This window comes from Pogonomyrmex barbatus, unplaced genomic scaffold, assembly GCF_055798465.1.
Source record: "Pogonomyrmex barbatus isolate J1 unplaced genomic scaffold, ASM5579846v1 scaffold3, whole genome shotgun sequence".
NCBI lineage: Eukaryota > Metazoa > Arthropoda > Insecta > Hymenoptera > Formicidae > Pogonomyrmex > Pogonomyrmex barbatus.
In genome coordinates this window covers 9,511,305-9,524,208 of record NW_028297127.1, presented here as the reverse complement: position 1 = coordinate 9,524,208, position 12,904 = coordinate 9,511,305, and the positions used below count along the sequence as shown (strand labels likewise).

General features: G+C 41.0%; 1 protein-coding gene across 2 annotated transcripts in view; it reads right to left on the bottom strand.

The window, feature by feature from the left end:
* Window positions 1-12,904, bottom strand: part of LOC105433428 (galectin-8) — a 420,969-nt gene that overhangs the window by 280,350 nt on the left and 127,715 nt on the right. The gene's annotated exons all lie outside the window — the stretch shown is intronic.

The window sequence follows — 12,904 nt, the reverse complement described above, 5'->3', positions numbered from 1 at the left end:
AATAGCGTTTTAAGCAGAGACTGTAGTAACAGCCTGTCATGTGAGAAATCATTGTCCGACCAGTAGTCTAAGTGAAATCTCTACGAGAAATGGAAAATCTGTGAGACTAGATTATCTCAGAGTTTTGGATCAAACGCTTATGTACTTGTTAAAATTCCAGAGAAGGACAAGTTTGCAGCACGCTCCAAAGAGAGCGTGTTCGTTGGTTATCCGAGAGAGTCAAAAAGTTATCGTATTTGGATTCCGAATGAAAAGAAGGTATTGATCGCACGTGATGTTAAATTCCTCGAAAAATCCGTTAATAATAGAAACCAATTAGACTAAGAAGAAGAGTTAACGACATCCAGTGATGATCTCCAAGAGTCATTAATATAGAACACGACGCTATTCATAACAGAAATAAAGCCAAACATTATGAGCGAAGACAATGAGCCTTGTCAATCGGAAATATTAAGTAAGCAGCAAAGAGCTCCGGAACGACTACGAAAATTGAAGACAGATACACAAGGTCGTCCAAAGAAGGTATATAATATCAGAAAGGACGAGATAACTCCCTCGCATCAGTTAAATAAGATGTAGAAAATAACTCCTTTGCAGGGGAAACATTTGGATAGAGAATAACTTGACATGGTCGGAAAGGAGGTCAAGATGGAGATTCAAGGAGGCAATAATTGCAGAGGAGAAAAGAGGTGCGAGGATATGGATGGGAAATAATAGGGTGATTAATGGCGAATGGTGATTCTGGGACGAGAAGGAGAAGATGCTAATAGATAGGATAGGAGGAGAAGTGGTGAGGAGGGGAGGATTTCAAGGGAAGAAGGAGGGAGGACGCAGTAGAGAAGAGATGGACAGAAAGGAGAAGAGTCTGAAAGAGGGAGGGGCAGCATGGGAGGAAGGTGGAAGGGAGGATGTAAAGGAGAAGATTGCGAGGAAGGGGGAATTGCTGGGGAATAGCGAAGGAAATAGGAGCAGAAGCAGTATGTAAGTATTACATTCTAGAATGTTGCGAGATTGAGGAATAAGGATGGGGATTTTTGGAAAGGAATAGCAGAATGGGGTGTGGTGACTTTGATGGAGATATGGATGGAGGAGAAGGGATGGGAAAAAGTGAAAGGGAGGTTGCCGAAAGGGTTTAGGTGGGAAGTACAGTTGGCAAAAAGGAGAAACAGAAAGGGAAGAGCGATGGAAGGAATGGTGATGGGAGTGAGGAGGGGAATCGAGATTGTGGAAGAGGAGAGGATGGAGGTGGAGGGAATGATGATGAAGATGATAAAATTAGGGGGAGAGGAATGGAGAATTGCAGTACGTAAACGGGGAAGTTGAGTTCCCCAAAGAAGGGAGGGTGTGCGTCACGGCGGGGCCCAATCACGAACCAATCGTGAAAACTCGTAATTATTTTGCGAAAAAATACCACCTCAGCCAGGAATCGAACCTGGATCTCCTGCTTACCGGGCAGGCATCTTATCCCTTCGACTACCGAGGCATGTGATGATATTTATCGCAAATAACGTGTTTAGAATAACACGTCAACAATACAATGATACACATATATACGTATATTACAATATACATATATTCTCTCGAATCCTCTCGACCGGTACTCCAGAGAAATGATGATCCTATTTTCTTGATGGATGCAGGTCGGATTGCAGCGGCGACACCCTCCAACGCCATTGGCAAATAATCCTGGAGCACGACAGGAGAGATTGCATCAAGCATGAGCGGAGGATAGAGGTAAGGGAATAAGGACAGGATAGTGAGAAGAGATTTTAATGCGAGAACGGGAACAGGGGGAGAATGATGGGATGGAGGGGAGGAAGGGAAAAGGTCAAGGAACATCAGGGTGAAGGGAAGGTATGTGAACAGACTGGACTAACAGATAGACTGGAGGATGGAGTGATATATTGTTAACGGGTGTGGGAAGGGAGACGAGGAAGTTCCATGGACATATTCTGGGGACGGCGGAAGTGCTGGACTACGTGATAGAGGAAGGGGATGTGTGGGATCGGATAGAGAGGCTGAGTGTGGAAGACAGGGTAGATTCGAATCATTTTCCGGTGATGATCTGGGTTAGAGGGGAAGATGGAGGATAGAGAAAGAGAAATGGTGGGAGAAAGAAAAGATGGAGTTGGACGGATGAGGGAAAGAGCTTTTTAGGGAGAGGATGGAGAGAATATGGAAAGAGGATGAAAAAGGAGGGAAACGAGTTGGGAGAGAGTAAGAGAGGGGATTGAAGGAGTACTGATAAAAGGGCAAGGAATGGATAGAAAAGGAAAGGAAAAAGGGAGTTGGTGGGATGAGAAATGCAGAGAGTGTAAGCGTAAAGTTAGGAGGTCGAGGAGGGGAAAAGAAGGGGGTACAGGGAAAGCAAGAGGGAGTACAACAGAATGTATGAGAAAGAAGAAAGAGAGCGAGAAATGATTGGAGGTAGCAAGGCAGGCAAGAACGGAAAGGCAAGTAAGTGGGAAGTGATGAATAGGGAAAGGAAGAAAAGAAGGGGAATAAATGAGAGTATCGAGTTGGAGGAGTGGGTTAGACACTTTAATGGCCTATGAGAGGGATGGACAACAGGGTTGTAAGAGGAGTAAGAGGGGATAGAGAGAAGGGTAACGAGCCAGAGATCTCGAGGGCGGAAGTAGTGAAGGAGATGGGGAGGTTAAAGGAAAGCAAGGCTGTGAGAGAGAACGATATTCCGGAGGAGGTATGGAAATTTGGAGGGGAAAGAATGATAAATTTTGTGTGGGAAGTATGCAATAGATTGGGGAAGGAGAGGGAATGGTTAGAAGAATGGAATAATAGTACCAATAAGAAAAAGGGAAGAAGGGGAGGAGGTAGGGGATTACAGGGGGGTGACGTTGGCGCCGGCTTTATATAAGATGTATGCGACGATCTTGGGGGAGAGACTGGAGAGAGAGGGAAAACGCTTGGTGCCACAGAAACGGGCTTCAGAAAAGGAATGGGAACAATGGACAACATATATGTGCTTAATTATCTGGTGAATAGGCAGCTGGGCAGAAGAAAGTGAAGTTGGTAGCGTTCTTCGTAGACCTGAAAGCCGCGTTTGATTCTATGGATAGGAAAATGCTGGGAAGAGAGCTGAGAAAAAGAGAGATAAGAGAGGGATTAGTAAGAAAGTGCGAGGACTTATTCAGGGAGACAAAGAATAGGGTGAGTATAGGGCAAGAGCGAAGCATTTTGAATGGCCAGGGAGATTAAACAGGGATGCTCGTTGAGCCCGAGGCTGTTTAATTTGCTGATTGCATAGAAGAGTACATGAGGAAAGGGAGGTAAAGAGGGGGTCAAGTTAAAAGACGGTGATGTACACGCTGGCCTACGCAGATGACTTGGTGCTGTTGGCAGAGGAGGAGGGAAAGATGACAGCGATGATAGCAAGGAGAGATACATTAGGGAAAAGGGATTGACGGTAAATGTGGGGAAATTAAAAGTGTTGAGATTAGGAAGGGAGGGTAGAGAAGAAGAACGGTAAGATGGCACTGGGAAAGAAGAAAGGTGGAAGAGGTGCGAAGTTTCAAGTATCTAGGATATGTTTCAGAGGAACGGAGGGCAGGAAGCGCAGGTGAGCGATAGAATAAAGAGGGGGACAGTGGTGATGAGGCAGGTGTGGAGTATTGGAAAGAGGAGGTTCGGGAAGGATTGGGAGAAAAGGGTCTAGTTATTTGATGCATTTGTGTGAGCGATGATATCATATGAAGTGGAGATATGGAGGGAAAAGGAGGGGATAGAAAGAATGCAGGAAAGATACTGAGATACTGAGATGGTTGATGAAAATGAGTTGGAAGACATCGGGCTACATACTGAGAGAAGAGTTACAGAGGGATAAGCTGAGGTTTTGGGGGGGTTTTGAGAAAAGATTAGCGAATGGTAAAGGAAGCGAGGAAGTGCTGGGAGGAAATGAAAGAAAGGATAAGAATGGAACAGAGGCTTCAGATTGGGAGAGGGAAAGAGAGGGGTTTTTTGGAGAGAGAGGAATAGAGATGGAGAGAGTGGAGAAAACGAGAGAGGAAAAGGTGATTATAGGGCACAATCTCTCTCTCTCTTCTCTCACCCTCCCTCCCTCTTTCCCTAATCCTTTTCTCATATTCCACCCCTCTTTTCCTCTCCCTCAGAATTCTGTATCTTTCCAGTTCCCTCATGGGAGGGTGGACAAAGAATGGGTTATGGACTTCAGAGAGCTAGAGGAGAAAGACAAGAATCTACAAAGGGAGAAAAGATGGCGGAGGATGGGGAATCGACATTTAATAAGTGGTATGGGAGAATGAAGGGGTATCCCAGGATATTTGAAGAAAGGCTGGACAGCAAACAGGTGAAGGAGGATAGCGAGGCATAGGCTAGGAGAGAAAATTAGGGAGGGGGTGTATTGGGGAAGGGAGGAAGATAGATTGTGTAGGTAGATAGATTGTGTGGAATGGAAAGGGAGACTTGGGAGCATGTTGGAAGTGTGGAGGACGGAGGGGGAGAGGGAGTTGGCAGGAGATAGTGGGGATAGTGTTAAGGGAGGGTGGGAATGGAGAGGATTATTAGTTCTGAGGGAACTGGAAAGATACAGAAATTCTGAGAGAGAAAGAGAAAGAGGGGTGAGATAGACGGAGGAAGGGAGGGAGGGAAGGAGGGGGAGAAGGAGGGAGAGGGAGAGAGAGAGAGAGAGAGAGAGAGAGAGAGAGAGAGAGAGAGAGAGAGAGAGAGAGAGAGAGAGAGAGAGAGAGAGAGAGAGAGAGAGAGAGAGAGAGAGAGAGAGAGAGAGAGAGAGATTGTGCCCCATTATTCGACGATCTTGGTCGGAAATGTCAACAGAAGGTCTCAAACGCGCGCGCGTGCGTGCGTGCGTGCGTGTGTGCGTGCGTGCATGTGTGTGCGCGCGCGCGCGCGCGTGTGTGTGTGTGTGTGTGTGTGTGTGTGGGGCGAGCGGCGGCATAGTTTTGAGTTAGATAGTTGTAAATTAAATAGCTGTAAGGATTAGTTGTAAAGATTAGATTGAAGCGTACGTTTGTATAGATTTTTGTAACCCTGAGGAATCAAATAAACTCCATTCATTCATTCAAACTCTTTTGCAGAATTTGCAGGAATCACAGAGGTATCGTTGGAAGTACCCATGACTACTGATAATCGCAAAAAGTGGGAAAATGCAATATTTTCAGAAATTAGTAGTCTTGTACAAAATGATACACGGGACATTGTTAAAAGAATTGATAATCAACATAAAACGGTCTCGCTTTCCCGCGCGGAGAGCGGTCAGTCGGTTACCAGGAGGAGAAGCGAGGACGTTGGAGACAGAAAGGTGTGATTAAATTGTTAGGCGAGAATGATAACAAATAACGATGTTTATTTGACTAAGAGTGGTGCGATGGAATGCACCGAATCGTCGCGTTAATGTTCGTGGCCGTGGCGATCGGCGCGCGGATAGCGCGTGAATATAAAATAAGATATCGCTCGGGCGGTCAGCGCGATACTGATCGCGGCGCGCAGTTCGGTGGCGCGGGGCGCGCGCGGCGGCGGCGGTGTCGCACGTGTTCGTCGCGGGCCTTTAAATCGGCGTGGATTTAAACGTGCACGCGTGTCGCGGGTGTTGTCGCGAGGGTGGATATTTCGCGAGGTCGGCGGATCGTTGAGATCGGAGAACGAGTGTGCCCGTTCCCTGCCGAGAGTGCTCGGCTGACGGGGGGTGCGCCCCTCGTCTGTCTGTCTGAATGCCGAGTGAACTCGGCCAGCCGGGGAGGGCCCCAGCTGTGTGCGGAGAAGAAAGTGGCGGTGCCGAGTGTACTCGGCCGACCAGGGTGTACCCTGGTGCTCAGAGAGGTCGTATCGGGGAGAACCCCGATACTCGGCGGTGAAATCTCGGGAACGGCAGAGTCGGGTCGAGCGAACTCGACACGCTGGGGAGACCTCAGCAACTCTCGGCTTGCCGTGCGAGCTACGGAGACGGCTTTCGGCCAGGCCAAGCGAACTTGGCGCGTTGGGGAGAAGCCCAACAAATCTCAGGCTTGCTACCGGTTACGGATGCTCGCTTCCTTGAGACGGGCTCTCGGAAAACGAGCTAGGAACAGGAGTAAACGAGGAGTGAGTTCCTGTGGAGAGCGATGCCTTTTTATACCCGAGATCGACCTCGGTATTTTCGGTCGGATCGGTCGGATTGGTCGATCTCGGGGTTAGCATCCCTCTCCCCAGGAACGGGAAAAAAGGATCGGGGGATGATTGGTTTTTTGGTAGGGAAGGAATTCGGTGGGAAGGTAACGGCGCGGTGCGGGGTGGTTGCGCGCTTGTGGACGCGGTCGTGGCGCGGTGCGGGACGCTCGCTCGGTTGCGTGGCGCGGCGTCGGTGCGGCGCGGGACGCGTTCACGCTCGGTGGTACGGTGCGTGGCGCGGTGCGGGGTGCGTTCGCGCTTGTTGACGCGACGCTTGGCGCGGTGCGGGGAAATACCACGAAAACATACGTGTTTTCGTGGTATTCTCCGACGCTTTCGGAATTCGCGTATAAAAGTATTAAAAAGGAGGCATTGCTGCCTCTTTGCGGCCACTGCCGCACTCCGCCTGATGTTCGGCGGTCCCCGACGGATGGTCGGTCGGGGGAAATCCGGAGGAGGACTGGAGCGGAAGGATGCGCTCCGTTACAAACATGTCGTGAGAAGCCGTATTGTGTTAACAAATAGATATATCACAGATGCAACTGTTGTAAAAAAAGGCAAGAATAATAGCAAAAGACTATAGACAACGTTATGGGATGGAGTATCATCGTACGTTTGTTCCTATTGCTCGATTGTTGACAGCTTTGACTGCCGAATTGGGTTTAAAAATACATCAGTTAGGTATTACAATGGCTTATTTAAACGGTCAACTTAAGGAGAAAGTTTTTATGAAAGAGATGTTCAAGGAAATGTTATTAAAAATGTGATTAAAAATATGTTATCGTGAAGAAAAACTATGATTGAGATCGCGTACGAAACATAATTGCTAGGTTCGAGAATGGAGGAGATACTTGAAAAATTATTATAAATATATTATTTATTGAAGAATTCTCTGTACGGACAAGCTAGTCATCAATGGAATGAAACACTGGATACAAAGTTAAGAAGCACGGGATTAACACCAACACCAAAGGGAGAATATATCACGTAAAAATATCATTTTAATCTTTGTGATATATGTAGATGATATTTTAGTTGCATCTCAAAATCTAAAATGAATCGAGGAAATCAAACAAGCCATAGCTAAAGATTTCGAAGTAAAGGACTATGGGCTGACTCAACACTGCTTGGGACTGGAGATTTTTTACAGTGATGATGTAATCACCTTATGATAACGAAGTTACACAAAAAATTTATTAAAACATTTTGGCACGAGTGAGTGTAAACCAGTTTCTACACGGATTCCGTCGATTCCAAACTTGCAAAGAGTGAGGAACTTATTGATAAAAATACGCATGTAAATCAAGAGAATAGCCTCTATCGCGAGTTAATAGAAGCTCTGATGTATTTGACTGTGGGAATTCGACCAGATATCGTAAACATGGTCGCCAAGTTGACCCAATTTTCCACATGTCACATTGTCAAAAAAGCATTGATCCGCAAAACATCTTCCGATACCTTAAGGAAACGATTAATTTTGGACTTGTTTACAGGAAAACTGATGAAACGTTGATCGGTTTTTCAGATGCAGATTGTGACGACTGCATGATGGACCGTCAATCATTTACAAGATAAGCCTTCATATTGGGTGGAGCTGCGATCTCGCAGGATGGAAATCGCAAAAACAAATGACCGTATCTCTGTCAACGCAGGCCGAATACGCCTTTCAGAAGCCACAAAGAAAGCAATATATTTGCAAAGTTTGTTATACGAGATAGGATTAAAGACAATTGCAAATATTGAACTGCAGCTTGACAACCAGGGAGCGTTATGTCTTGCCGTTGATCCTGTGCATCACGTCCGCACAAAACACATTGATATTAAATATCATTTTATTCGGAATGCTATTAAAGATCAAAAGTTAACACTAAATTACTTATCAACTGAAAAGATGATCGCAGATATATTTACTAAAGCTCTACATGGTTAAAGACATCTTATGTGTACTTCAGATTTAGGATTACATCCGATAGATAAATCTTATTAGCTAATGCGTGAATTGAGAGGAAAATGTTGGAAATTTAAAGTTCAATTCGTGCGCTGCTATATAGCGTTCTTCTGATCCGTGTGCCTTAGTGTCGGTCTACAATAAGTGATTTAAGCTTTAAAAAGTAAGAAATTGACCAATTATAATCGAATATGAAAAGAATACTCGACTATGATTAGTCAATTTCTTACGGCTTAAAGATTAAATACTTATTGTGGACCGACACTTACGGGCATATTTTTCTGTCTCTTCTCTTTTGCCTGCTTGTGCATCGCTTACCACGTGTGTAACAGATTCCTGAATAACTTCGTTTATATTCATTAGACTTCAATGCGTATTGTATACTTTTCCACTACAGTAATCAAGTGGTTCTCTTATTTTTCCACCAACCTTTAACATTAACATGTTTAATAATTGTTTAATAAAAAATAATAACTTATTAATAAATATTAAAATATGTATATATACATAGTTATTGTATTTTATTCCAATAAAATACGTTATTTATTTTTTGCATTAATTATGTAAATATTTCAAGTCAGATTCAGACAACAAAAATCCATATATAAAAAGGCCATGTAAGACTTTACCTGTTGCTGCTTTTCCGCGGTGTTGATTGGTTTTTTCGCTATGTTTACTTCATATTGTTAGTTGTCACATATTATTTTCATGTATTATGTGTCATGTCATGTGTCATTAGTAGTTAGGATTTTATTTCCTTATTTTATTTAAAGAAAGGAGAAGGAATTCACTTTAAAATCTAATAGAAGAGAGAGAGAGAGAGAGAGAGAGAGAGAGAATCATAAAAACACCAATATACAGGGTGTTCCAAAATTCTCTCATTCGGAGTACACTACGTGATTCTTTATGCTAAAAGAAACAACTTTTTCCTTTAGCTAAATTACGTTTAACGAATAATTTTTACAATAGATCAGATTAAAGGTGACGAATGAGACCGTGTGATATACGTAGCGATCAGGGTCGGCGCGCGTTCCTCAAGCCGGCGCGAAAAATTCTTGTTTTTATTAATTTATTTAAATTGAAAATCTTTTCTTCAAATCTATAAAATTATAATTCATATGTATTATTATATTTTGCAAAAATAATATTGTATTAACAATAACAAGGAGGAAAAGGCCAACAAACGAGTGAGAAATTAAATGTTTTTATAAACACAATTTTATTACAATGAAAAAATTTTTACTGTTTATCTGAGATAACGAAAGTCAACAAGAAAAAACTAAATTTAGAATTGAACGTTTCGGCTTCACAGAACCTCCCTTAGCAACTATTTAAAACATGATAGAAAATTATTAAAAGGTACAATCTTGCAAGACGAATACAACTTTGATTGGATTATATACAAGAAATAACGCGTCTATTCATAATGTACGAATGAGTTTTCCGACAATTAATCAGCAATTCGTTACATAATTACCACATCCAAATATTTTTATATAAGCGTTGCGTGTTAACAAAATATATGCACGACCGTAATGCTGTACGTTAGTATGAAATAGGGAACCTCTGATTCTGTCGCTCTTATCAAGTCGATGTAGTCCAATCTCACGTCTTCATGAAGGTATAAAAATTATGAAAATTTGCTAGAATATTCATCGTTAATAGGCGCGAATATCTCTGAGCCAAAGAGTTAAAATAAGCCACGATGGTTGTCAACAGAAAAAATAGTTCTTGTTTGAAACGAGTTCCTTGTTTGAAACGATTAAATCTATTGAATATAACGAGTAAGAAGACAATTTAATCGTTATACAATCTACGGATGCGATAAAGGTCAAATGTTATCAAGGCATGATTTATGTGCAAGTAAACTCGAGAAAAACGAGATATAGGTAGAATATTATATGTAATAATACGTGAAAGCTTGATCTTCGGAAATTCCTACTGGATAATTCTCGACCATCAAACGGTAGAAAGTAACGACTCGATAACGAACTCTGAGATTGTAGTCCAGACAAAAAAGCAAGTAAAATATAGTGTGAGAAACTAGGTAGGGAAAGGGAAGAGGGGGAATTAAAAAGAACAATGGTGTTGTCAATTTTTAAGAATGTACACATCGAATGTACATTAAGTAATTCTGTGTCTTTATGCGAATTAATGCCTTCCTCCTGTTCCTTTATAAATATTATTTCCGAGATTAGCCTCTTATAATAATTAGGTAATAATTTCGCGGTCTAATATCTGTATATTGTTCCAGTCAAAATCATGATTTAAGGAAAAGACATGTTCAGAAATCACAGTGCTTAGACGAATCCAGCTTAATATTGTTCATATATTCTCTCATTTTAGTTCTCAAAAATCTTTTCGTCTGGCCGACATAACATGCGCAACAGTTTTTACATTTTATTTTGTAGACTACATTATTATTACTAAGTAATTTATGCTCTTTATCTTTATGTTGTTGAAAATAAAATTAATAAGATATCCATTATCCATCAATACTCAGATACAGAATTCCACATTTTTCTGAAAGAATTGGGGATGTGATAGAAGTAAAGCCTTCCTGAAAATTGAACACAGACCCTCTTTTGTGACGGAATGATTCGAGTAATATTCTGTCCGAAGAGAATTCTGTCCGAAAAAGTATCTTTGTGGTACCAATCGATGATGATCTCATTATCTTTGACTATTAACAAGAAGTCTAAAAAACTTAAGCTGCGGTTGCTCCCTCTCTCTCTCTCAACAGTGAAGTTGAGTCGGATAATTATTAAAAATTTCTAAAATCAGAGGGATGTCATCTAGTACTGACAATAAAATGTCGTCCACGTAACGGTAATAAAATAGTAGGGAAACCGGAATTCTTCACAAATACGCTGTCTCCAAATCCTGCATCACGATGTCAGCAAGGACAGGTGATAAAGGTAAACTCATGGGAATGCCAAAAGTCTGTTTATGAATTTTATTGTTGAAAGTAAAATAGATGGAACCGAGATTAAAACGTAACGCGAAGATAAATTCGTTTTTGGGGATGCCGGTGAGATTCAATAAGAGACCTGTCATTAATGCTATCGATCGCGAGGTCAAGTGATACATTTGTAAATAGTGAGACCACGTCAAACGAAATCAAAAAATGTGGTTCTCTGGAATCTTTATTTGAAAGCTCCGAACAATTAGAAACTGTTATTATCGTGACTCTCAGAAGGGGGGAGGCTGACTGAGATGATACTATAGAGGAAGGATGTCAAGGAGTAAAGAGTCGTATTGACCGAAGAGACGATAATTCTGAGTGGGCAGTTGATTTTATGGATTTTTGGCAACCTATAGACTTTGGAGAGAGGAAAGGAACGAAGGCGAAAAAGATCGGTTTTCGAAATATATTCAGATATAATTTTCTGACTAAGTTGTTCAACTTTCTTTTAAGACTGGCCATAGAATTATTTTTTACGATTTCATATGTTTGTTCATCGGACAGCATTCCCCCCATAGTATCAATATAATTTTTCTTATCCAATGCGGTTACATTGCCCTTATCCGCTTTCGTAAAAATTACTCGCGAATTGTTCTTGCAAAACTTTTCGATGATCTTTAAAAGCATTAAAATGTCTCTATCAATTTTCAAGGTTGCTGTTCTATCAGATAAAAAATGAAACAGAAGGCGAATGATTATGTTCCAAATTTTTGTTAGGTTCTTGACATCATGTAATTTAGAACTGCTTTTCAAATTCTTGGTGAATTCATGTACAACAATTTTCTTACCATTGGAAACAGGAAGGCTGAACTTGTTTTCTAACTGTAGTTGATATATACTGCTATATGTTTACATTTATCCCATACCGAAGCTTATATCTCTGTTTTTATTTCTAAAATCAAATACAATCAGGATTTTCATCTGATGTTACTAGTGTCAGTATATCATAACTGTGTCAAATAACCAGATCATTTCAAGATTTCTTAAACATTCAACATGCGGTTGCACGAATTTCTTAATATGACATACATTTCGAGTTTTCATGGAATTTTTTGAGTGAAAAGAAAGTCATTCGCAATAAAATAAAATATTCAAGGTGACAAAATTTATTAGTTCTAGTGAATAGTTTCGAAAATCATTTATTTTATTGCACAAAAAATTATTATAAAATTATTAAAAGTCGAAAACGATGAAGAGTTATATGCAATTTCAAAATTAGTGCGTTTTATGATACTTGATTCGAACAAACACATATGAATTTACGCAAAGTTTATCGCCTTTATTGCCTACTTTCTAATGCTGCAATCATCACGGTACACATTCTTGAAAACAGAATTAAAATTAAATGATAAAGCTGTAGTTGATTGGGCAAATTTTTGTTGAGAAGTAAATAATATACTACTAATATATTTACTTTTTTTTATTCCTAATGTTACACATTTGTTCTTTAAACAAACTTCAATTATTTCAACAATGGATTGAAAATAAAGAAAAGCCAGTTGGTGGAATGGATAAAATTGTTGAAGTAGATGAAGCAAAAATAGGCAAGAGAAAATACAATACTGGATTCGAGGATAGTGAGTTTTTGATGGCATTGAGACGCAGCACCAAAGAAGTCTTCATTTTACCTGTATCAAATCGATCTGCTGAGATATTTTTATCAATTCGGCAATATATTCTTCCTGGGTCCATTATCTATACAAAGTGAGCATATGACACTTTATCTAATGAAAATTATACACATCAAACGGTGAACCATTCAACAAATTTTGTAGATCCAGAAACTGGTGTATACATACACACACAAAACATTGGAAGATTGTGGAGAGATATGCGGACACATATTCCTC